Genomic DNA, 26775 nt, shown 5'->3' with positions numbered 1-26775 from the left:
AGAGCACTAAGCCCTTGGGTAGATCAGGAAAGGTTTGATTTATGTCTTGAAGGAAGAAAGAGATTCTATGAGGTAGAAAGAAGTACATTCCAGGCATGGGAAAACAACCAGTGCAAAGACACAGATCTGGAGGATGGATTGTTGCATGAGGAACAGAGAGATGGCAGAGTGTGTAGGGGTGTTGAGGGGCAGTAATTACAAGGGGGCTGGAAAGACAGGGTGGGGCCAGGTTGTGAAGGGCTTTAAAAGACAACTCAAGAAGTTGCCATTTTATCCTAGAGTCAACAGAGAATGATTAGAGTTTACTGAGTAAGGGAGTAAAATAGTTAGAACTGCAGTTAAGGAAAAGCACTCCTGCTTACAATGTGGAAGTCTGGACTAGAGTGGGAAGGGAATTGTGAATTGAGCAGGTAAATTAAATAAAAGGTTGTTCCAATAATCTAGGCAAGAGGAAATGAGGATATCAATTAAGGTGGTAGCTGTGTGAATAAAGATAAGGGGTCAGAAGCAAGAGATGTGAAAATAGAAAAGGTAAGGCTTGGCAACTACTTGGATGAGAGAAGTTGAGGGTTACATCAAGGTTACAAATCTGGGGGACTAGAAAGAGAAATAGGGAAGTTTTAAAACAGATGGATTTGGGAGAAAATATAATGAATTCTGTGTTGTACCTGCTGAGTTTGAGATGTCACTATATCCTTCTAGAATGGCTAAATAAGAGAAATATATGAGATGGAGTTGGTGTTGTGGTTGGGGCAATAAAGTATCTTATGGCAAGAATGCAAGAATGGTGTAAGACAGTGGTATTCAAAATGGGTGCGATGACCCAACCAATGGGAAAGTAGAAAGATGAGTTGGATCCCACCCTACATGTCAACAGACAGTTGTAGGACTTCTCTCCAACACAACCGATCCAATACTTTATCCATTATTACCCAAAATTCAACCCACTCCTCTGCCTCCAGCTGTTATACATGCTTCCAACCACTTTTCCACAGGGTATCTTATAACCTAACAGATTTAGACATGTACTTATAACCTAACTGAGATTTAGACATCCAGGAGGTTGTGTAAAAATATCATTGGGAAAATTTTCTCCCTCTCAGCATACTCATCCCACACCTTGAAAATCACAGTAGCAAAAAATTTTAGAGATGAAAAAGTATTTTGAAATCACCTGACTCCCTCCAACCCATAACTTCAACATCTGACCATTTTATACATGTGTTGTTTTTTCCTCCCCCAATAATTATACTTTGTTCAGAGAAAAAGGTAAAAAAAAAAAATTTCACCATTGGAGTAAACAACCATGACTTTAGGTGACTAATGAACAAGCATGTTTCCCATTTCTTTGCTGAGATGTGCTGGACTAGATATTCAGAATGAGACATATTTTCAAACATAACTGATGTGCTGATTTGTTCTGCTTGTCTATACTTATTTATTACAAGGGAGGGTGTTTATAGGGTGCTTAGAGAGAAGTAGGTGTATAATAACAGAGATACCAGAAAGAGAGAGAGAGAGAGAAAGGAAGAAAGAAAACAAGGAAAAGAACATTAATGAAACTTAAAAAATTAAACACACAGAACTGAGCAATAAGAAGTTCAGAAAAGCTTTTGCAGACAAGCAGGGCAGTTTTGTCACAGGATATTAAGTTTAAAATACAGTTTTTAAAACTACATAATACATTCACAATTTTATATAAAAATATTCTTTTTTTTCTTTGTGTATTAAAATGTCCATGTTTATTGATGTTTGGTAGGTTCATAATAATTTTAAAATGTTTTTAAGATGACACTATTAGCTGGTGCCACTACAGAATTATGCCCCAGTCTGGAAAAAAGCGGTGCAGCAGTGGCCTAAAAATAGAGAAGTCACCTTGGGCACAAACTGGATGCTATTACTGCTACAATCTCCTTCTGCTACAACCAACAAAGTATCATTCAGTCAATAAGTACTGAATGGCAGCTATGTGCAAAAAATATGTAAAGAAAAAACTAAGTGCTTGTCATAACCCAACTATATAATTTATTATTACAAAATGCCTGGAATCATAGTTACCAAAAGGGCTAACTTCCTTCCCACCTATAGCCAAAGCAGATGGTTCTGAAATAGATAGTTATGAATCTTTCATTCATAGCAGCTAACTAGACACACATGAGCCAGGCACACTGTAAGCATAACTCCAAGAGTGTGTAATGTGAGAGGCACATTTGAAAGTGCCTGGTTTCACTAATCACAAGGACGAGTTAGTTAACCGAGAGGTGTTTAACTGTTCTTGTGGGATGGTTCACTTTGACAGTCCGATGAAGCCCAGGGACCCCTACTCAGAATCATTCTTTTTAAATAATTGAAAGGAATGCTAAATTTCAGTTAGAGGTTAATGAAAAACAAGAAGTATATTTTTCCCATCTAAATTCACAGAGTCCCTGAAATCAATCCAAAGATCCCTTGAGGGTCCACAAATCCCAGGGTAAGAATGTCTGAGTTAACTTTTTTTTTTAATTGTCACTATGTGAAATGAACAAGTTATGTTCACTGGTTGCTTCAACAGAACTGGCATTGTGATCTAATTGCATTTTTTCCTCACTAGTACAGCATTTTGTAAACAGTCTGAGATATTTGTCTGATTTCATTGTTGTTTTTTAAATATAAAAACTTCCAAGAAAATAAATTTCTAATGTTTATAGATAGGACAAAACTTTTAATTACTATATTATACTCATCAAACTGGCAGAGAGAGAAAATGATGGGAAAATACATACATATGTATATGTGTGCATAATATTCAAATGACTATAAGAAAAATTGGCACATTAGTTCACTGCTGATGGCACTGTGAATTGGTCTAGTCATTCTGAAAAAGAATTTGGAGTTATGAAAAAATATATATTAATTATTTATATGCTTTGACCTAGTGATCTCTCACTTCCACACGCTCTGTAATCTATCAGCAACACTGGCCTCCTTGCTGTTCCTCACACAAAGCACTCCTTTGCCCTCCCAACCATCAATCTTTTCATTGGCTGTCTCTCATGAATGTATACTCCTCGTCATCATCTCTGTCCCCTGACTTCCCTGGTATTCTTCAAGATTAAGCTCAAATCGCACTTTCTTCAAGAGCACTTTCCTGGTTTTCCCCTCCCTCCATTCCCCCCTCAATCCCTTCCCAGTGAGACTACCTCCAATTTATCTTGTATATGTTGTCTGAATGTCAATCTCCTCAATTAAAACATGAGTGAGGTGCGATTTCTGCCTTTCTTTGTATCCTGGACACTTAGCAAGGTGTCTCCAACATTTAATAAATGCCTATTGCCTGACTGACTACTGGGTGTATACCTCACAGGGCAGCTAGGTGGTACAGTAGATAGAGCACTGGCCCTGGAGTCTGGAGAACCTGGGTTCCAATCATACCTCACATACTTACCAGCTGAGTGACGCTGGGCAAATCACTTAACCCCAATTGCCTTAAAACATCCAGTGCCATCTCCAGTGGTCCTGATATATATATATATCTTGCCACTGGACTGAGATGGCTCTAGAAAAGAGAGTGAGTTTGGTGACCTTGCACAGCCCTCCCTCACTTCAATTCACTGAAAGCCATGACATCACCCCAATATCATGGTCCTTTTTGAGAATGAAGGACAAACAACAAGCTCACAACCATTAATGACACAAAGAAAGACCACATATAATAAGATAATAGGGCTGGTGACCACTTAGTTCAACTTCATTATACAGATGAAAAAACTGAGGCCCAGAGAGGTTCAGTGATTTGCCCATGATCACACAGATACAGTATTAGAGAATTTGAACCTGGAGCCTGTGAATAATCAGAATTCATTCCACTATACCAAAAAATATTTGTATCAGCTTAAAGCTGATGACAAATTATGTGCCCAGCCAACTGGAGAAAGGCTGAACAAACTGTAGCATATGAATAATGAACAAATTATTGTGCCATGAAGAAAAAAAAACAACAAAGAATTAAGAGAAACATAGGAAATCTTATATACGCTGATGGAGAACCTCCTCCCAAAAAAACACAGTAACAATAATACTGTAATTAGAACACCAAAAAAGGCAAAATTTAGGTCAAATACCACATTGATTTCAAATGACTAAAACTAAAGCACTCACTTTTGCTTACTCTAAGAAAAAGAAAAGGAGTAACATGATAATACCTTAAATTTAAATATATTTCAGTCACAATAATTGTTGGGTTTTTTAAATTAAAAGTACTATATGGGGCAGCGCCAAGATTAGAAGGAAAGTCCACTGACTTAAAAAAAAAGAAAAAAGAAAAATACCTTTGGGGAGCATACATCACCAGTTTTATGCCTTGATGTTTATTTTTAGAAGGTCGTTGAATAGATATTTTTGTTGTTCTAAATCTAAAAATCTAGGATACTTGTCAGACTATGTCTATTTTTCTATGTCACAAACTGTAGGAGGGCGGGGTTACTTCCACTAAGTTTACCAGCATTTCCATGCCAGCAGCAGTTCCTCCTTGTTAGTGATTTTAAGATCCAGAATAAAAGCCTCCTTGTTGGTTCTCTGCCTTTTGAAGAATGAAATTATTATTACAGCAGGTCAAGAAATTATTATATGTTCTGCTTTTGGTAGAGAGAACTCCAGAAGATTTGAGTAGTATTTTAACTTCCTCTGAGCCTTGGGAATTATCCACACATATCAAGTGAGAGGTGAAAGAATGGCCAATATGGCAGAGAGAGAGAGAGAGGAGTGTTTGGTAGAGTAGGAAGGAAGAAAAACATGGTAAATAAAGTGCTATAGAAGCTAAGAGGGGAGAATATTTTATGGAAGAAAGGGGATGGCTAAAAGTTTGCAATGATACAGAAAGCCTAAAGAAAATGAAGTCTTAGAAGAGGCCACTCAAAATGTTTTGATTAGAATATTATTCTTGACTTCCAAAGTGACTTGCCTGAGCTCTCCCCACAACCCCTCCAAATACCTTCAAATAATGCCATAATACAATTCTTGGAGCAGCAGAACCCACAAAAGGCCAGGGTGAAATACTTTTCCAACCAAAAACAACTTAGAAGGTCGGCAGAAAAGGTTTGTTGTACCAGGGTGAGAGTGGACTGCAGTCCAGTGCAGGCAGAGTCAGCCCAGACCCAAGCCCAGCCCCAGCAAACCAGGAGCAGACCTTGGAGCTTCTGAATGAATCAGCAGCAGCAGCAGCAGCAGCAGCCACTGCTTCTGGAACTCTTAGCCCACAGACAGTAAGGGAATTGAACAGTTGGCCAGAAGGAGATTATAGGGCTCTCTTTGCTAGCACCAAGCCTAGACTCTGTTGTTTTGCCCATACTCTGGTCTGGTCCCAGTCTTGGGTGGTGGTCCCAGGCAGGGGAAGAGTACAAGAACACCAGAGCTTTCAACCAGAGTGGAACAAGATTTTGTTCATAGTTCCAGGGCAGAAAAGAAGGCCTGTGGTTGCTTGCAGACCAGAGCACAGACCAGGAGAATAGTAAACATACCTCTTCTTAAATCTTACCACCTTGGAAGAATTAAAAAACTTACAAATTCCTAGTATTTCTGAAAACAGCTGCACAACCCCCTAAAGCTTGGGACAGTGCACCCTCCTCCCTGGAAGCAGTACCTCACTTTAACAAAGAGTTAAAAGTCAAAAAATAGGCTAGGAAACTGAGCAAACAGAAAAAAAACAAACAGCTGACCATAGTTTCTATGGTGGCAAAGAAAATCAAAATATACTCTCAGAAGAAGATAACAAAGCTCCTATATCCAAAGCTTCCAAGAAAAATAGGAATTGATCCCAGGTTATAGAAGAGTTCAAAAAAGATTTTGAAAATAATGTAAGAGAGGTGGAGGAAAATATGGAAAGAGAAATGAGAGCAATACAAGAAAATCATGAAAAAAAGCTAACAGCTTGGTAAAGGAGACACAAAAAAAATACTGAAGAAAATAACACCTTTAAAAAACAGACTAAGTCAAATGGTAAAAGAGGTACAAAAAACCAAAGAGGAAAAGAATGCCTTGGAAAGCTAAATTGGCCAAACGGAAAAGGAGGTAAAAAAAGCTCTAAGAAAATAACTCCTTAAAAATTAGGATTGAACGGGGGCAGCTAGGTGGTGCAGTGGATAGAACACCAGCCCTGGAGTCAGGAGTACCTGAGTTCGAATCTGGCCTCAGACATTTAACACTTACTAGCTGTGTGACCCTAGGCAAGTCACTTAACCCCAATTGCCTCATTAAAAAGAAAAAAAAATTAGGATTGAACAAATGGAAGCTAATGACTTTATGAGAAATCAAAAAACAATAAAGCAAAACCAAAAGAATGAACAAATAGAAGGCAATGGGAAAGTAGTATAAAATTGAATACTGATGTGGGAATTATTTTCATATATATATTCAGACCACAAATTTATTAAAGCAAAGATCAAAATCAATACCAAAGGAGAACAGAAAGAATAAAATTAGAAGGTAGAGAGACAGCAGGTTTTCCATTGGCCTAAATGCAACATAAAGCCAAGGCTTTTTTTTTTTAAACCACTCACAGATATACACAATTAAAGGTGAGAATGTTGGTCATTTAGGGAGAAGATAATGTCCTAGCCTCCTATGCTTTGTTCTGGTTGAAATTCAGAAGGAAGGGAGGAAGGGAGGAAGGGAGGAAGGGAGGGAGGGAGGGAAGGAGGAAGGAATGCTGGCTATATACAAACAAGACATGGACAAGATAAATTGGAGATAGTCTCAGATGGAAGGCAGTAAGAGATTAAGAAGAACTAGGAAAGAGTCAATTATGCAAAGATATCTGAGTAAGATTTAAAAATGAAACTGAAAGCTGGACAACAAACAGACAAGAAGGGGAAAGGAGAAAAAAAAAGATGTTTATAACAAAAGTTTCCTCATCAAAGACCGGGAACCACCCCATTTGTACTCTAACATCCAAGTCCCAGGTGTGTCACATGAGGAAGTCGAATTGGCACTGAAGAAAACAATGGTAATAAGGAAGAACATAAAATAGAAAAATACAGAGATAGTCTGTGCGGCAGGTGATACTTGTGGGGCATGCAACAATTGTTGTTCAAGATATCTGAACAAAAAGAAGAACATCAAAAGACTGGGAAATGATAGGTCCTTGACATGTAGTAATCAGAAATCATTAACATATGGGCATATTCAATGGAAGACCAATTCTTTATAGTCACACAACTGACTGAATGGTACAGAGACTACAAGTTCGATTGTGTTTATCAACCTTTTTTTAAATGACAAGGTAAAGAAAAACTCAACCTTAAAGGCTCTCTTCCAAGTTGGTGTAATCCCTGAATCTGTCAAAATCATAGATTCCTTGAAAAATATCATAAAGATGCTACAGTGGACAGAAGGTTAGACTTGGAGTTAGGAAGACTTGAGTTTAAACTTAGCCTCAGAAATTTATTAATTGTGTGATCCTGAACAAGTCACTTGATTTCTCTAAGTCTTGGTTACTTATTTATAAAACCCCATAATAGCACCTACCTCAGAGGATAGTACAGGATAGGCCAAAAGTCAAGAATATCTAATAACTCCTTTATGTTTTGTTTTTAATTTACAATACTATAGCATCATATACAGCATATATAGGAAATGAATTTACATTACATGTGAAAAATAAAATCTCATAAATGGCAAAAATAAAGAAAAAATAATTTTCAAAAAGTTATTAAAACTTCATAACATTTGGCCCACTCTGTAGTAAGAATCAAATGAGATAGTGTATAAAAAACACTTTTCAAATCTTAAAGCATTACACAAATGTCAATTGTTATTAATATTTGTAAACTTTGTTCTATAATCCTTTGGTTATTATTAACACAAATAATAATTATGCTAAACATAAAACAGAGAGATGCATATTTACCAAAGGTATTTGCCATTGGCATGGAAAATTTCTGAAACTTAATATGTTGAGGTGGTCTTTGACATGTTCTGGCTTGCAGATTATACTTTGCTGGTTGCATTAAGCCCTAGAATATTAAAGCTCCTCCTGAATGAGATCTAAAATCATTCCCAAAAATTTGAACCTAATTATCCACATAGTAATAACAAGTAGATGAAGAATACCTGTCGTCCAGACTATGATAAACAACTGAATAGACAATCTATCAAACTCACCCATCAGTATACACATCTTGGACAGACATAATACATGAACAATAAACCAGATCCAGAATTTACAACAATGGAAAAGAATAAGATTGAATTTGGGAAGCTGTACTGTGTTTTTATTCACCTCAAGTTTCTCACTGACTGAAACAAAATAATACATATATATTTTCAATGCCAATATTCTTTGGGTGATGTTCTAGGACTATGAAACATGGAAAATTACCATCTTAAAAAATCATAACAGCAAGTCAAAAAAGAAGGTCAAAGTAAATGTTATGATAGTATGTAAAAAGCAGTTTTAAAGATATTATCAAAAAGATGTATGCCAGAATAAGAAGAGTGAGGGTTAGATAGCTCAAGTGTTGTTTTGCTTTTCATGAAATGTCAAGAACTTAGAAAAAGAAGGAATGCCTTATTGATTATTTGGGAGAGAATATGAGCAGGAATTGCACAAGATGTGAAGGTACAGATAGGCAGGAATCTATACTACCAAAGGGAAGAGTCACATCTATGAGATTAATGAATTTATTTATTGAGCATTTATGGAGCACTTACTATCCATTGAAATATTGGAGAATCAGTACATGAGGAAAAAATATGATGTAGAAAAAATATAGTGTAGAAAAATTTATGAATTAAGTGGTTTGCTTAGAAACCAAAAAGAAGATTTTTTAAAAATAATATAAAAGCAAGAATAAATTTTTTACATTTTTACTAGGCTAGTTTTCTTTTTTTATTTAATCACTTAAACACAAACTTAATGTGTATTTGTTTATATTTTATTTAACAAGTGAATTTTTTTTAAATTAGATATATTACATATATCCACTGGGAGATTAGTTCTCTGATGGCAACATGGTGCTGTATGGTACTATTCGTGGGGCTAAAATAATGTAGGTATGGACATTGATGCTTCTTTCCTGAATTCCAATATTATCCAGATGTCTCATAGATGGGTGTCAGATTAGGGAGGAGGCAAGAAACTTGAATGGATGAGTGGAGGGAAGTAGCATATATAATACTGACTTTAAAATTTGGGTTTAAATCTTGACTCTGACCCTTTACTACCTATGTGAAGGAAGGTCATCTGTAAAATACAGATATTATTCCATAGTATGAGGCCTCTAAAGACCCTTCTTGGGATGGGAGTTTGGGAAAGGAACAAGCATTTATTAAGCACCTACTATGTGTCAGCTGCTATACTGAGTTCTCAACCAATAATATCTCATTTAATCTAGTTCTAGATTAATGATCTAATATATCAATCCCTAGAGCTAGAAATAAAACTCAATAATAGGTGGTAGGTTAGAGAGAAAGACAATAAGAGGTAGTAGTACAAAGAGCTAGACTAGAAGACAAAAGACAGGCTCTAGTTTCAGTTCTGCTAGCTGAGAACCGGTGGGACACAATGGATAGCATGTTTCCCTGACAGTCAGGAAGGTGGATTCAAATCCTGCCTCTAATACTTACTATGTGAACATTCAAATGTCTTAATCTCTTTTTCAGCTACAAAATTGGGATATTGCCCACTTCACAAAAGTGGTATAAGGTTAAAAAGACGTAGCGTTATTGTTATTGTTCATCCTTCATTTTCAAAGAGGGCCAATGACATCACAGGTGATGTCTTGACTTGCACAGGAACTGGATTACAGTGAGCCAGAGTTGCACAAAGTCATCAGTCTCACTCTCTCTTTCTGAGTCATTGAAGTCTAGTGGCAGCACATAAGTCAAGATGACTGGTGGTGGCCTGGGCATGCAGTGGATGAACTTGGCATCTTTCATGTCTGACCAAGCTCTAAGCAGTCCAAAACACCTGCTTCAGCCTTCTTAGTGGCTATTGAAACAAATTGTTTTCAACCACCAATGCTTGCCAGGGAAAGCCTTCACACACTTAGGGTAGACATTCCTCTAACTCGATGACAGATTTGAGGCCTGTCAGTTACCCTCGACCTGGTTTAGCCCATCTGCTGAGACAATTTTAATGGGGTGTTGCGGCTGAGTATTCTACAGCTTCTTAGAGCCACAGGTAAGATCTGGGTGAAAGTGGACAGCAAAGATGAATGACCAGCGCTGAAAAGGGTGCAGTAAGCACTGTCAATTTAAAATTGCAATTATAAGAAACATGCAATTCACTTCTACTTCTCCATTCCCATCAGAACAGTCAATGAAGGGGCATGGTGAAGCAATTCTCCACCAACCATGAATCCCAGCTTCATAGTTACCCTCTCTTAATGCCTTCATCACAATGACTAGGAGGACTCAGATCTATGCACAAAAGAGTAAAGAGGTAGCAAAATGGCTGGCATCTAATAGGCATATGATGTCACCTTTTATATGAGGATCCCTTCATTCTTTGCTTACTCAATTACAGAAATTTACTACTCTCTAGGGAGTCTAAAAATTCACAATGTAAGCTACTGGTTTCAATATGTTCAAGTTTTGAACATCATGAATGAGTAGTAGCTATTTGGCACGTAGGAGTATAAAATGTAGACTCTGGAAAATTTGTCTCAGATGCAGTTGTCCTAATACAGCAGATATGTTCCAAAGCACAAGGGAAAATACACACAACACACACACACACACACACACACACACACACACACACACACACTCTCTCTGTCTCCTTCTCCCTCCCTCCCTCTTGTGTCTTCCCCCATCAGAATGTAAGCTCCTTGAGGGCAGGGATTGTCTTTATTTATGTTTGTATTTATATCTCTAGCTCTTAGCACAGTGCCTAGCACATCCTAAGCATCTGATGAAAGCTTTGTAGCATTTTACTGTTGAATCTTTTAAAATCCAATATAAATGCAATCTCCCCCCATGAAGGTCTCTAAAGAGACCTGAAATAATAAGCCTTTCCCCTTCATAACTCATACAGTATTTTGCAGGATTCACTGCTTATCAAAAGCATTATTTTGTAATGGTAAGTATATGTATTTGTACCTGTCCTCATTAGTTAGAGAAGCTCTGTAACAACAGGATCTAAGGTTCAATGAAACTTTGTTATCTTCCCCAAGGTCTAACATAATGTTCTGGACAGAGAAAGCACTTATATGTTTGCTGACTGAATGAATGATTCAGATTCATTTATATTGGGATCTTATATGCTACTTGTAACCAAATCCCAAAACAAACCTAAATTACCAGACTGACCTGGAAACGGCTTCCTGGAGTTCTTCAGATTAGAAAGAACACTAGCTGGGCTGAGTTAGCTCAGGACACCTGGTCAAAATGACTTACCCAATTCTTATCCCTAATCCTATTAGCTAACTAATACTGTAAGACAGAATAGCATAGTGAAACCTACCTCCAAAATCTACATGACCTGGATTCAAGTCCCACCTTTGACATATACTAGCTATATGACCCTCAGCAAGTCATTTAACTTCTCAATGCCCCAGGCAACTCTTTAAAACAAAGGTTCTTAACTTATTAACTTGTTATTTTTAATAAATATATATATATATATATATTTTGAAAACTATTTCAAGTATAATTGGTTTCCTTTGTAATCATCTGCATTTTATTTAATATATTAAAAAATATTAATTCAAAGAAGGGGACCTTAGTCTTTACCAGACTGCCAAAGGAGTCTATGACCCCCAAGAATCCCGACTTTAAAATTCTGCACTCCAGAATGGTCCCTGGTCGGTATTAGTAAGGAGAATTTCATCATGGAGGAGTCCCCTCCACTGATAACTCCCAACTCTGGAATAAAAAAACAAAACATCCACTAGCTAATGTCTTGACATTAATTATGTCTAGTCAAGGCCCAAAGTGGTCTTCACTATAATTTTAAGATATCTAAATAACAAGTAATAGTAAACTATGGATTATTGGGATGGAGTTGCTAAAATCACTTATACCAATGGGAGTTTTTCTAGTGGATATCCTGGATAGTATTCCATAGCATAGGTGCCAATCATTATCACAAACACAAAAGAATTTCTTGCTTAACTTCTCCATAAACTCAAGTTGTCATAAATCCCTATAAGTGCTTATTTTCTTGGTTTCACTTGATTGCTTAAAAACAAAAGTGCCACTATGTGAATAAATAAAAGCATACATTCAACTCGGCCAAGCCTACTTCATCCTTCAAAAGATTTAATTTCATTCATATGAATACTCCTGCTACCAACACAGACAATGCAACCACTCCAGACCTAGTAGATGTTCTTGAGAGATACTACTGCCAAGAAATTCATCAAGTGGTGGCCAGTCTTTGGGATGGGCTCTGTGCTTAACTAGGTTAAACCTTGTACAAGAGCCTGACAGATTCCATAAACTCCCCACTTTGACAGTCCATAATAGAGCTTGCATTCTCATACATAGCATTTCAGAACCAAGAAAATATTTAGGTTTGAAATAGTTTTCATTGGGTTAGATATTCATTGGGACAATTCTTATATTGTACCTTGACTAAATCTATATCCATAACAAATTTCCTAAAATATTTATGCTAATAAATTCTGTCAACTGCTTTACAACTTAAGAGTTCTCCTCTTGTAGCTCATATGCAGCATTTAGGCTCTCAAAAAAAGTGTAGTATTTTCATCACATTTTCCTGTCTATGAACACTTGTAGCTAAATCACTACTGCCTTCTCCCAACACCTGACCACTCTATCCTGGAGTGTTTAAAAAAGAAAAATTCATGTTCAGCCCATTACAGTTTGATAGTTTAACAATGTTAATTAAATAACAGAGATTTTTTTTTACACAGAGAGGAACTGGTGACCACCATCTTAAAGTATTCGATTTTTTTCATATCTTCCTATGCTATAGAGCTCAGACAGTAATCAAAGATCTATAATTCAAGTATTACTGCCTTCCATTAGGAGGTAATTACAACACCTTCTGAAAAGCAGATAATCCAAATCAATAAAAATCTATAATTCAAAGAGAAACATGGGAGTTTTAGTTTGATAAAATCTAATTTTGAACTTCTAATCAATTTTATTTAATAACTTTATGAAGCAAAGTATTTTTAGCATATTTAAATCAAATACTACCTCGATGAATACATTTTGAAAATGAAGATCTGTTTCAAAATAACTCATATGAATTATCCAGCAATGAACCTGAATCTCCAGCCTAAGAGATATACATGAGTCTCACTTGGCCTACAGAGAGCTGATTCCTGCATGTTCCTACCATGAGAGAGAGAATGCCTCTTGCTCTCAAACAGAAAAAGTCCTATACTCAGATTTGCTCTTCCCACATGCACTTAATCATGTTGAGTCCTTAATATGCTCCCAGGAGAATATCAGCATCCCACATAAAGCTATTCTATGCAGGTCACCACCAATGAGAGATTGATTCTTCCCAAGTCTAAATCTTCCCGTCCCCCTTAGAACGTATGAGGAGGGGTGGAATACATGAGGGGAGCACATTTGTAGGTAAGGATAGAGAACAATTTTTACTGCTCTTTGGAGCCTCTTTAAAATGCTGATGGCAGGTCAAATTAGTTTTATAGTTTTACATTGGACTTTCCTGTATATAGTTATGCTTTAGGTGAGATGATTTGATACCAGTTGTGGCTATATATACAAACTATTATAGGAAAGCTGAACGAAATAAAAATGTATGAGATCTCTTGTCTAATTTCCCAAAGGTATCACAATTGGACCTTTTTCTGCAATTCATGTTGCAGTTACACTTTTACCTGCTATTATTTTACTCTGTAGAGGTTTAGCCATCTTTCTCTTGTGGTCTAATTATTTACAAAATAATATAAGACAAACTGGATAAATTAATAATAATAATAATAATAATGGATAATTATATATGTTGCAGCTTGCAATGCATTTATTAAACATCATTTAATCTAAGGCCCATGAGAATCCTGTGAAGCAAGTGCTACAGATAGTTGTATACCCCTTTCACTGAGAAGGAAACACTCAGAGAAGTCAAGCAACTTACCCACCGTCACATAGTTTTTGTCAGAGGTAAAATTTGAGCTCAGGGTTTCCTGACTCCAGGTCTGCCACTCTATCCACTAGCCCATGCCACCTTTCCACTTGAAAGGGATGACTTCATAAACTCTTTTGTTTCAAACACTTTAACAACCTAAACTTAACCTTCATGGTTTATTCTGTCTACTCTATCCCTGATTTCAACCTCACCAATCAGTGAGGAAGAGGTAGAATAGGAACTGGGAAAAAGTCAAGGTTACAAAAGATACACTTAGTAACTAAGGTTATTTGAAAATTGAAGGAAACTATCAGAAGCAATCAGAAAAGAAAAAAAAACTAGCCAGAAGGTCTGCAGGATAAGTATATCTGCTTCAATATTTTTATTGGACTGTTTCCTACAAGAGACTATGGAAAATAACAATTCTTAAGATAAAACTGGAAAACATGCGATTCTGCCAAACTCTAGAACACAGATATTATGGCAATCAGTACTGAAAGTTTTCTTTCAACAGCTGGGATAAAAATTATACTAAAAACCACATGGAAAACTAAATTGAACTAAATGTATGGAAAGAAGAAAAAAAAAAGATGTGTTTCTAATACTTACCATTCTTTTAAGTCAACATAGACAACTCATATTTTCCATATCAAAGAAAAGCACAGAGCTTAACATTCAAAATGTTTCAAGTACAATCTATGCTGAATTTTTATTCTCTATAAAACACATATTGTTTCATCTTGATTATTCAAAGAACTTACGCATTTACTTGTTTACATACATGTTTGTATTACATAGAGAACATATTTATATGCAATAAACATACTCTCAAAAACAAAGAGAGGCAGGATGGTATAGTGGATAGAGTGGGGCCTCAGAGTCAGGATCACCTAGATTCAAGGCTCACCTCAGATAAATAGCAGTTCTGTGACCCTGAGCAAGCCCCAACCTCACAGACAAAGCCTCCAGATATTTCTCAAATTCTAAACTGCAGATAAATTGCAAATTAGTATCAGTGGAGTTTCCAAACTCAAGATTACTTCATATATAACTCTTTACATGTTGTTTATACTATGAGCTCCTTCAAATCAAGGACTTTCTCTTACCTTTTTTTGTATTCCCAGAATTTAGCTCAGTGTCTGGCACATAGCAGGTACTTTTAAAAGGTTTATTGACTGACTGACTGACTCTAATGAAATCACAAATCAAGGTTCCACTAACCCTGCCCCCCCCAACACATAATATACAGGGTTCCAAAAAAAAGTCTTAGTATAGTTTCAAGCTATTAACATATATGCATATGTATAAAACACAAACACGTAATTTAAATAACTACAGTAATAACCAGACAGTCATAGGAAGTAGATTGGTGTACTAAAAAGAACACTAGATTTAGAGTCAGATAACATATTTTTGACCCTTGGCTCTACTATTTCTTACCTACGTGACTTTTGAAACGTCATTTAACTTCTGTTCCTCTCAGCTTCCTCATACATAAAAGACAAGATTACTTGTCTAGGCTCTAAATCTTCAGATCCTTTAAATGTTACTTCCTCAATACTCACACTTAAGAGCATGTACTTTACCATCATATATTCTGATTCTACTCCTTTACATGCATGATTCTCATGTGAATAATGCTACAAGATTTAACCCAGGGACTAGATTTTTATCACAAAATATCACAGGAAGAATTCTGCTGCTTTTAAATTATTAATAGCATACAACTGGAAAACTAAATAAAGGTCCCACCAAGAAAATATTTATTCTACATATATGTGTGTATGTATGTGTGTGTGTATATACACACACACATATATATAAAGAATTCAGAGGCATGGAAAAACACAGTTTCCTTGTTCACATACAATACTAGTAATAAGCTGTATGCCAAGTATTTAAAATGTAATTTCACATACTCCAAAAGCAAAGCCCAGGGCTGTAAAGTCACATAAGCATAAGGATTAGTGTCTTAGAGAGCATTCCTGGGTCAAAAGGATTTTTAAAAATTCTTTAAGTGTGTTTAGGTTCACCATAATAAGATATAGGATAAAAATTAATGGAATGGGGAAATCAGAAGGAATGGCACCATCCCTTCCCAAACAAACAAAAAAAATACCCTGACAAACAAAAACATAATAACCATCTGTGAAAAAATATTCCTCAAGAACTGCAATAATGTTACATCCTTTCAAACATGAAAGAAGAAAATCATTAAGCAAAATGCCCTGGCAGAAGGCAAGTCACTCATTTAACAAATTAATTCACAAACCTGAATTTCAGCAAAAACAGGGTAAAAGGATTAACCCAGCAAGATTTTAAATGTGACATGCTTTATTAGCTGGATAGGAAAGCATAAGTGTGCATTTTATCCATTTTCAATTCTTTTTTTTTCTTTAGGTTTTATATAAAGCCACAGGATTCTTTAATAAAATCATTTTACTCAACACCTTTATGTCTGAAGCAACCATTAGCCACAGGTATCTCTGAGAAAATCAACATAAAGCATGCTGAGAGAGTATCCAATGTCTTTTTTTAAAAGAACTGCCTTCATCATCTACTTTTATATTGTCCTAATGGAAGATATAACAAATTTATAAGAATTGCTATAATCAGAGGATCCTCCAGAAAAATCCATTTAGACAACTGATAACCACAATCATATCCTTATATATGTGTATGTATGCATTTATACATATATATATACACACACATACATATACATATATACACACATATACATACATACATATTTAAGACAATGGGGGGGGGATGTATTGATACAATTCAACTACCAGTGTAGTTGAAAAAACTCTTACCAAGTGAATATTGTACTTTCATTTCCCAGATGAGAAAGTGATGGAATATTTCAATGAGTTCTATGAAAGAGTTCAGTGTTTAAAAGGGAAACATCAAAGGTCACTTCAAATCAGTAATCTTCTATTAGGGAAGGGAGAAGGTAAGGAGAAAACATCTCCACCAATATGGAAATTTGTCTTAGGGAGTTGTCAGAGGCACTGAGAGATTAAGTGACTTGGTCACAAAGGTTGTGTCATAGACAGGACTTGAACCCAGATCTCCCAGACGGCAAAACCAACTCTCTCCACTACAGCATCCTGCCTCCAGTAATAGATTTGAATTGTACACAGTGTAGACCCTCTCCAAACACTTATATTTCTTTTATTAACCGCTTATTGGAGGGATGAGATCCAAATCTGAAGCCCTTCAAGTATGTTTTCTTTGCCCTAAAATTGAAAGCATAATTTCTGCAAAAGCAAGAGCAACATTAAACATAGCTTCCTATGGGACATTTATGTTGCTATGCAACTAAATGCAAAGTTGGTTTAAGCAAAATGAGAATGGACTACCCACTTCACCCAAATCAAACATACAACTCTTTCCTCTTCTCTTCTTCCCTCCCCCACACCTCTTGAGAATCAATGGGCTAGAAAAAAGTTAGGCTCAACAGGTTAGACTACTATATATAACTTTGTTGTTGTTCAGTCAAGACTGACTCTTCATGATTCCATCTGTGGTTTTCTTGGCAAAGATATGGTTTGTCATTTCCTTCTCCAATTCATTTTAATGATGAAGAAATTGAGGCGAAAAGGGTGAAGTGACTTGCTCAGGGTCACACAGCTAGTCTGAGGCCAGATTTGAACTCAGGAGGATGAGTGTTACTGACCTCAGCACTGACTTTCTATCCATTATACCACCTAGATATCCCAACTATTAGAGTGCCAGACTTGAGGTCAGGAAGACTCATCTTCCTGTGTTCATAACTTACTAACTGTGTGACTTTGGGCAAGTCACTTAACTCTGCCTCATTTCCTCATCTGTAATATGAGCTGGAGAAAGAAGTGGCAAACCACTCCAGTATCTTTGCCAAGAAAACCCCAAATGGGGTTATCAAGAGTCAGACATCACTGAAATGACTCAACAACAACAAAATATCTTATTTCCACACAAGACTACTTAAACAACCACTCCCAAGAAGGTAGGGATGAACAGTAGTAATCTTAGCATATCCTACAACCTCTAGTTTTAATGATTTACATAGTCTAGTACTTGCTACTTCTAAAGTACTTTTTCCTAAACACTAACCTAAATTTCCCCTTGTACTGCTTTTGTGAAAATTTTAAAAACTGGCTAATTTCTCTTAATTACATCAACATGTACTATTTTTCACACTAAGGGACATCAATGATTAGTCAAAGGATATATATATATATATATATATATGCAGTTTAATTACTCTTTGGGAGATAAGGAGGTTGAATCCTGGTGTCTTTTTCTTATCTCCCATCTTTACCCTTTCACCTTTCTTTAAGGAAGTTCAAAAGTGCCCAAGATTCTCAGTCAATTATTCAACATGTAAATTAAGATTTGGGGAGGAAGAGAGAGGAAGAGAAAGAGGAGAAGGAGGAGGACGACAAGAGGAGGGGGAAATGGTACATGTATTATAATGAATATAGAATTCAATATTCTACTGATGGAGTTCTAACTGAAATTAAGTGAAAAGGTATATAGCCATTATTTACCCTATAAGAAAATTCCTTGTTCTTCTTGGGCTTAATAGTATAAAATGTTACAATACTGTTGTATGTGACTGGGCAAGTCCCTTAACCCCTCTTTGCCTCAGTTGCCTCATCTGTTAAATGGGCATAATAATAGCACCTCCCTCCCAAGGTTGCTGTATCAAATGAGATAAGAAGCACCTCACACAGCGTCTGGCATGCAGTAGTGTTAGTTGTTATCATTTTTATTATTAGTTCCATCCTATTCTGGTTCCTTCCCCTTCTTTTAAAGGGCTTCCTACTTGATGAGCATACTTCCTAATGACTAGAGAGGTAAAAAGTAAGACATATTATACCCCAGCCTGCAAGAAAACAGCTGTGTGTTAGTCGATTTCAGATCTTTTGAGCAATTATCATTTATCCAGGTTACCATTTAATTGGTATGAACATGAGGTTAAAAAAAAAAAAGAGGGGTCAGCTAGGTGGAGCAGTGGATAAATCGCTGGCCCTGGATTCAGGAGGACCAGAGTTCAAATCCAGCCTCAGACATTTGACACTGACTAGCTTAGTGACCCTGGGCAAGTCACTTAACCCTCACTGCCCTGCCCCCCCCCAAGAAAAAAGAACAGACTGCCACCCTGACACTCTTGACTGCTTCTTTCACTGGCAATGTAGCTATGTTCGCTTTACCCAACTAACTATACACTGAAACTATATTACCTAATCACTTTGAGAAGTAACTTGGTAATACAAAGAACTGAAGTAAGAAAATGTGGATTCAAATCCTGTGTTGACCACTTACTGGCTCAATGACCTTGGCCAAGTCACAATGTCATAGAATTCAAGAGTTGAAATGGACCTTGAAGGTCACCTCGTCACACAATCACAGGATCTCAGAGGCCATCTACTCCAATTGGTACCTGAAATGGAATCTCTTCTGCTACATCCCTAAAGAGTGGTCATTACAGCCTCCACTTCAGGGGAGGTAACCCAAAACCTTGGGAAGCAGTCCAATCCACTTTTGGACAGCTCTAACAGTAAGGCAAGTTATCCTGACATGGAGCTTAAATCTGCCTTTCTACAACTACTACCCACAGCTTCTACGTTAAGAAGACTAATTTCGGGGCGGCTAGGTGGCGCAGTGGATAGAGCACCAGCCCCGGAGTCAGGAGTACCTGAGTTCAAATCCGGCCTCAGACACTTAACACTTACTAGCTGTGTGACCCTGGGCAAGTCACTTAACCCCAATGGCCTCATAAAAAAAAAAAAAAAGAAGAAGACTAATTTCTTACACATGACTATCTTTCATAGTTGCATCTCAAAATTGTCTCTTCTCCCCGTTAAACATCTTCATTCATTCCAATGATATTCCAAACACAATTCAATCTGTTTATGTCTTTTCCTAAAATGTATTGGCCAGAACTGAACATGATACTGCAGATGTGCTATGACCAGCAAAGAGTACAATACAAAGCTGGTGGGTCTAGGAGACCCAACAGCCAAGTACAACACTTATCTGTCTGTTTGTTTGTTCGTTTTGGAGTGGGGGTGGTGTCTGTCCTGTCATTTTATAAATGCAGGGAACTTCCAGTGTGGAAGCTCTCTCCATCAATACAGGTGGCACCATTCTTCTGTGGCTCAGCCTTAAGACACTGAGACACTAAGAGATGCCTTAGTCAAGGTCACTTAGCTATTATGTATCAAAGATACAACTTAAACTCAGGTATTCCTGGCTCCAAATCTGGCACTATATCTACCTGCTTTTCAGTTTTACAGATTTGAACACTATAACCCACTACCACCACACATTACCTTTCTGAGCCTTGATTTTCACATAAGTAAAATGAGAATAACAATATCTATATTATCTCCTCAAAGAACAATAATATTTGCATTACCTTCTTTTTAGGGTTATTGGTAGGAAAAAGCATAGGTAAAAATGTACATTTTGTGATTTTTACATGCTATATTATTGGCCACTGGGTGGTACAGTGGATAGCCAGCTGGACCTGGAGTCATGAAGGCTTGGGTTCCTATCTAACCTCAGATACTTACTGGCTACATGAGCCTGGGCAAGTCATTTAACCATTGTATGCTTCAGTTTCTTCATTTGTAAAATAGAGATAATAATTGCATCTACCTCCTGCAGATGCTGTGAGGATATAAGAGAAATTTGTAAAGCTCTCCACAAACCTTAAAGCATTATATTATTAGTTATTATTTTCACGAGCTATAAATAATGCCTAGTATGTATGTAACGTTTTAAACTTTTAAAAGTATTTTACATGTTATCCCACTTGATATCCCCATGGCACTGTAAGGTAGGTGCTATTATAAGCCTATTTTATAGATGAGGAAAGGAAGGCTGAGAAGTTAAGTGATTTGTCCATAGCTATTAAGTGTCTGAGGTGAAGACTCCAAGCCTAACACTATCTACTGCGCCACCTAGCTGCCTATGCAACAAGACATTATCAACTAATTTCAATAATATTGATATAAAACATTTACCAAGAAATCTTACAATACTTTAAAAAAACAGACACTTTATAGGGGTAGGTTTGGTTGATAGGTACAATGTCTGTGCCTTTTTATAGGCCATTTATCAAAAGTCTGACTCCTAGATAATGGGCAGAGATGTCACTTGAGATTCGCCACCACCTTCCCATATTTCAGATTTTCTTTGTGGAAAGTAGCATTATTAACACTTTCCAGCTGAAAAGATCTTTACACATCTTATCTGTATGTTGACATTTACAGAGGCGGAAGGGTACCACAAATGTTACACATAATCTCCAGGAACCAAGTTCTTCATACATGCTCGACATTGCTCCTTCATCAACGAACCTCTCCACAAATGGTTAGCAGGTGATTTTTTTTTTTTTTGCAAAATACGTCATAAATGAATAAACTGTGCTTGAATGCTATTTTGAAATCTTAATTTAACCTAAAATCACAATTACAGATGTCTTAGAAATCCTGAGGAAATGAAAAGGCTAATGAGATAATCACACACTGAATTGAAATTGAAAACCTGAAGTTGCTATTTTGTGCATTCAACTTAAAAAAATCAAGTGTTTCAGCTATGTTATTATGAAACTTCTCATAAAGAAGAATTAACAACCAACACCAAATAATTTCCTGCAGTCAACTGCTTCCTAAAAGCAATGTAGTATACTTTCTTTTCTTGTACACCACTGTGGATATTAACAAGTTTCCTAGTGTGCACTGGTCAACTAGATTATGTAACAAGAATAACCTTCCAAGTATACTTACTGATTGTAAAAAAAAAACAAAAAACAAAAAACCTGACTCGTAAAATCAACCTAAAATTTATACCATTTAAATAAGAGATAAAATGCTAACTATGCATTAAATTTTTCATGAAAAAGGATAACTTAACTTTGGCTACCACTTCCCTCTAGCATTTATCCTGTGCTTCTTAAAGACCTCCTATAGTTCACAAGTGGGAAATATGGAGAAAGAAAATGAGGTTAGAAGATAGAGAGGGAAAAAAACAGGGACCCTGAAGACCACCATAATAAACAATGAAATCAAGAGACAGAAATAGAAAACCCAAAGGAACCATGAAATTTAATTAACAAACTGAGGAAGAAAAAGAGGTAACCAATAAACTAACACCAACTTCTGTATTTTATTTTGCTTTAAAGTATTGTTTGTAAAGTATTGTAGTTAACTGTTCAGAGTAATGCAATTAAAAAAAAAACTAAACTAAACTAATTTCAAGTAACCACTAGTATCATAAGGAATGAGGGAAGATGAAATTGGGTTGACTGAATTCACTGAAATCTGAATTACTGGCACATACAATTTCCAGAAGCCAGGAAGGTGGAGAAGAATTGTGTTCTTTCAACAGAAAAACTAAGCCCCAAAATGAATATAATCCCTGTGATTTCATTTCACAGAAGTTTTCCCCAAATCCTAAGTCCCCTGCCTCCTACTTGCCACAAAACTAAAATAAATGATTTCTCAAAAATTAAGGCATATCTGAATCTAGGTTTCAAAAACTACATGACCAAGATACTAGCTATTTCACATTTTTAAATGATACTTTGGTGCAAGCATTTAACTTTGCCCAGAAAACCAAGAATAATGTTCATTTAAATTATTGGTAAAAATAGGACTTCTAAATATAGCCCCAAATGTTCAACTTCTCTAAGATTTTTATTTCGGGAGTTAACTAATTTTACCTAGCTTTTGTTTGAGAGGGCAACAATTTAGCGTGCATATCCTTAATATTACTTATCAGGTCAGCATCCTCTGCCTCTGTAAAGTAATGTCACGGTACATAGAGTCCTGGAATTGGAGTCAAGAAGACTCCAAGACACCACAACACAACAAAAATAATGGGTAGCACTTAAATAGCACTTACTAGCACAGCACCAGGTTCTGTGTTAATGCTTTACAGACATTAAAGATCATTTGATCTTTACAAACAACACTGGGAGGTGGTGCTACTGTCCTTATTTGACAGTTGAGGAAACTGAGGCAAACAATAACTTGTCCAGAGTCACACAGCTAATATCTGAGACCAAATTTGAACTCGGGTCTTCCTGCCTCCAGGCCTAGCACTCTCAGTGTATACACTGTGCCATCTTGATGTCTCAAGTCTCTGAGTATTATTTCCCTTATTTGTAAAATGGGGATAACTCTACTAACTACCTCACAGAATCATTGTGAATCTCACATGAATTTATGTTTGTAAAACACTGTACAATTTTTAAAGCCACATATAAATATCAGCTACTATTACAATTATGCTAATTGATTTCAAAAAATTCACTAACATACAACCATAGTCATTTAAGTTCATTGCATAGTTTATTGGGTAATGCATACTACCCCTACAACACTCATATAAAAAAGATAAGTAAATCAGCTGGTCAAAAAGCATATATTAAGCTCTTACTATGTGCTAGGCACTGAGAATACAAATGCAAGCAAAATGAATCACATATATACTCAGACCTCACTGCAGCCACCCAAACCAGCCCCCATTTCAGTTGGGTTGAGAAAAGCAGTCATATGGCTACTTAGATAAACAGCTCAGTCCAGAGAGCCAATTGGTTCTGTATGGCTTATTAATGTCAGAGGGCTTTAAGGTTCTCATTCTGGGGAAGAACCAGTCGTTTTATAAATACACCAATTTAAGGCTAAGTAGATTGGGCTAAGCACAGGGGCTGACAATTTCTTTGGAGTCAGGGGTTGCATTCATGGATTTTCACTAGTCACTCTACCTTATCTGACTGCATGCCAATCCTGTTTTAGGGCAAAAGGAGACTAATCCAACCAACTTGTATTAATTACAGTGGTCCTAAATGCAGAAGCATTAGGATTGTCGATTTAGAGCTGGAAAGTATATCTCATCCAATCCCCTCATATGACAGATGTAAATCTGAGGTTTAGAGACATTGACTTGCCCAAGGTGATGCAGATAGTAAGTAGCAGGAGCTGGGATTTGAACCAAGGTTCTAAGACTCCACATCCAAAGATTTCAAAGAACTGCAAAATATTAAGAAAAGAGTTGTACAAGGGAGACTGGGAGGCTATGGAGCAAAAGGGAAAGGGAAAAGCTTAGGCGAATATGAAATAAATCAAACCCAAAGATAGTAAACATTGAGAGAAAGAAAGACTGCCTTCTCAAAAGTAACCAATCGTTTGGGGAGGAAAGATTCAAAAAAGGGTAGAAACGCAAGAAAAGAAAACCAAAATAATTAGGGATTTTTTTTTTAATTCAACAGAGTTCTGCTTTAATTTGAAGAAGGAACTATAGACGGAATCTTGTCTCTTCCCGTCCCCCCACCCCGGGAGGAAAAAAAAAAAAAAAGGACACTTACAAAGGAATCATTAGCCTCAACCAGACTTTTCTTGGGGGTGAGAAGGCTATGAAAACCTGAAGTCTACGGGCATAAAATGTGAGAGGAATACTGTGTCTGTGGAAGCCCAGCTGACAAGATAAGACCCGGTGTAGTAGCTGGAGGCTCAAGTTACCAGGAAACACTATATGGACATTTTGTGTTTCTCTCTCCCCATCTTTCCAGAAAAAAAGGAAAAGAAAGAGGTGACAGTCTAGCAAAACTGTCTCTATAAAGCTTGAAGAGTTCAATTTGAAGATTAAAAGAGGAGAAAGCACAATAAATCCAAGCCCCTGAAGGCAGAGGACACAAATTAACCTTAAATATGCCCAGAAGGCAGGAGTTGGCTCCCGCACCTTACTCCAAACACCAGTTGAAAGACTCAAAAGTGGAAAGCCGATTACTGCCTTCAGTCCTGTTAAACCACGGAAAAAGCAAACGAGATTTTTTTTAATCAAGAGAAAGAGTTAAATAGTCAAGCACTGCGAAACCGACAGGACCCCTTTGTTGGAAACGTTTTGGTCAAATAGATCTCTTACCTTGGTACGTTGTTTTTGCTTGCTCTGAACCAGCAGCGAACGGTGCACAAAAGCGTTCTCTGGTGCTCAGCAGCTCTCCTCGGTCGAGGATCGAGGAAATGTGGACTTGGGTGCGAGATGGACTAGCAGAAGCCCCGCCAGTCCTCGACCTGAGCCAGAGCCTCCCAAGTCTCCCCTACCAGGGAAGCCAGCTGCCTCCCGCTGCGATGTTTGAGAGAGACTGGATGAGAAAGAGGACCTTCACAGCGAACCTAACTCTCCCCCAGCCACAGCCACTGCGCGCTCTCTCCGCTCTCAGTGTAATCCCAAAGCTTCTTACTCGCTGCTACTAGACAAGCCCTGCGTGTTGAGCATGCCCAGTTCGGCCTCGAACGCCACCCTAGAGGCTTGCAGCAAGCATGCACACTCCACTTGTCCGGGTTTTGCCTGCAGCTCAGAGAAGGCGGCTGGAGCTGGGGTAATGGTGAACCATCTGGCTGACACCGGCATTGAAGTTGAAAAAAGGCTAGGGGGAGAAAAGGGGAGGAGCTCGAAAGTTATCAAGGAATTGATCAGAGTTTGAAAACACTGCTCCCTAATGAATCTGCATCCCTTTGGGGCTCATTCATGCTGGTAGGCAGATAAGCAACCCGAAGACGCCAAAAGGGAAAAGATTTGGGGGGCTTGGTATTGGAGGATAGGTCCAACCCGAAGCCTCTGTGGCGAGGATCTCTTGGGGAAACAGATACATCCCAAGGAGGGAGGAGGAGGGAAAAGTGACGTGCGCCCCGTAAGCCTTACAACTGTTGGAAAAAAATCTTTCATGCAGGAATACTCTTTCTCTGGCACTGATGAAGCCAATGAACGGCAACTGATAAATCGCCCACTTTTCCATCTATTTTGGCTCTCCTTCCTTTTTCTCCTCTTTTCTTCTTTCCCTTTTCTCTCTCTCTCCCTCCTCTCCTTTATTATTTCTTCCCTGTCTGTTTCTAGTCTACTGAGGACCCTTGCTAAAAACAAAAAGTCCACTGGATTTGGAGTTGAATGGGAGAACCTGGATTCAAATTCAACCTCTGATACTTCTTACATGACTTCAGGAAGGTAACTTACCCTTTTTCGTCCTCAGTTTCCTCGCCTGTAAATAATGGATTTGGAATAGATGGCTTCTACGATCTCTACTAGCTCTACACCTATGAAGCCAACAAAGGACGGTTAGATAAACCAATTGAATGAGGGAGAGAGGCAGCAGAGTACAATAACTAGCTAGCCCTGGAGTCTGAGAACCCAGATTCGAATGCCATCTCTGATTCTTACTTACCTGTGTGATCTTAGGTAAATCGCTTGATGTCTCTGGACCTTGGTTTCCTCATCTATAAAATGAGGGGATTAGACATCTACTCTAACAATAGATTCCCCATCTTTCCATTCCCCTTATGTCACTAGTGACACTGGCCTCTTTGCAGTTCTTCCAACCAGACGCTGCTTCATCTCTCAACTCCAGAATTTTCACTGACTGCCCCACCCAAAAAAAACCCACGTCTGGGATGTTGGTTCCCTTCAAGTCCCAACTAAAATCCCACCTCCTCCAAGAAGGCTTTCCTGATTTCTCTTCATTTTAGTGTCTTCCTTTTGTTGGCTATCTCCAAATTATCCTATCCATAGTTTGCTTTGACCTAGTTTGCATGTTGTCTCATCCATTAGACTGAACTCCTTGAGAGCAAAAACTGTCTTTTGCCTTTCTTGTATCTCTAGCACTTAGCACAGTCCTTGGCACAGAGTAGGTTCTTAATAAATGTTGATTGACTGTCTAACCAGATGACAAA

At 37.4% G+C, this 26775-nt stretch overlaps 1 protein-coding gene across 1 annotated transcript in view; it reads right to left on the bottom strand.

Moving 5' to 3' along the window:
* Positions 1 to 25299, bottom strand: part of EPS8 (epidermal growth factor receptor pathway substrate 8) — a 263798-nt gene extending 238499 nt beyond the window's left edge. Inside the window, 1 exon segment of the mRNA XM_043969277.1 lies at positions 24974 to 25299. The gene's annotated coding sequence lies outside the window, so the exon portion shown is untranslated.
* Positions 25300 to 26775: the final 1476 nt, after the last annotated feature.

Source organism: Dromiciops gliroides, chromosome 5, assembly GCF_019393635.1.
Source record: "Dromiciops gliroides isolate mDroGli1 chromosome 5, mDroGli1.pri, whole genome shotgun sequence".
Taxonomy (NCBI): domain Eukaryota; kingdom Metazoa; phylum Chordata; class Mammalia; order Microbiotheria; family Microbiotheriidae; genus Dromiciops; species Dromiciops gliroides.
Note: the sequence above shows the minus strand (reverse complement) of the source record. Positions and strands in the feature narration are given on the sequence as shown.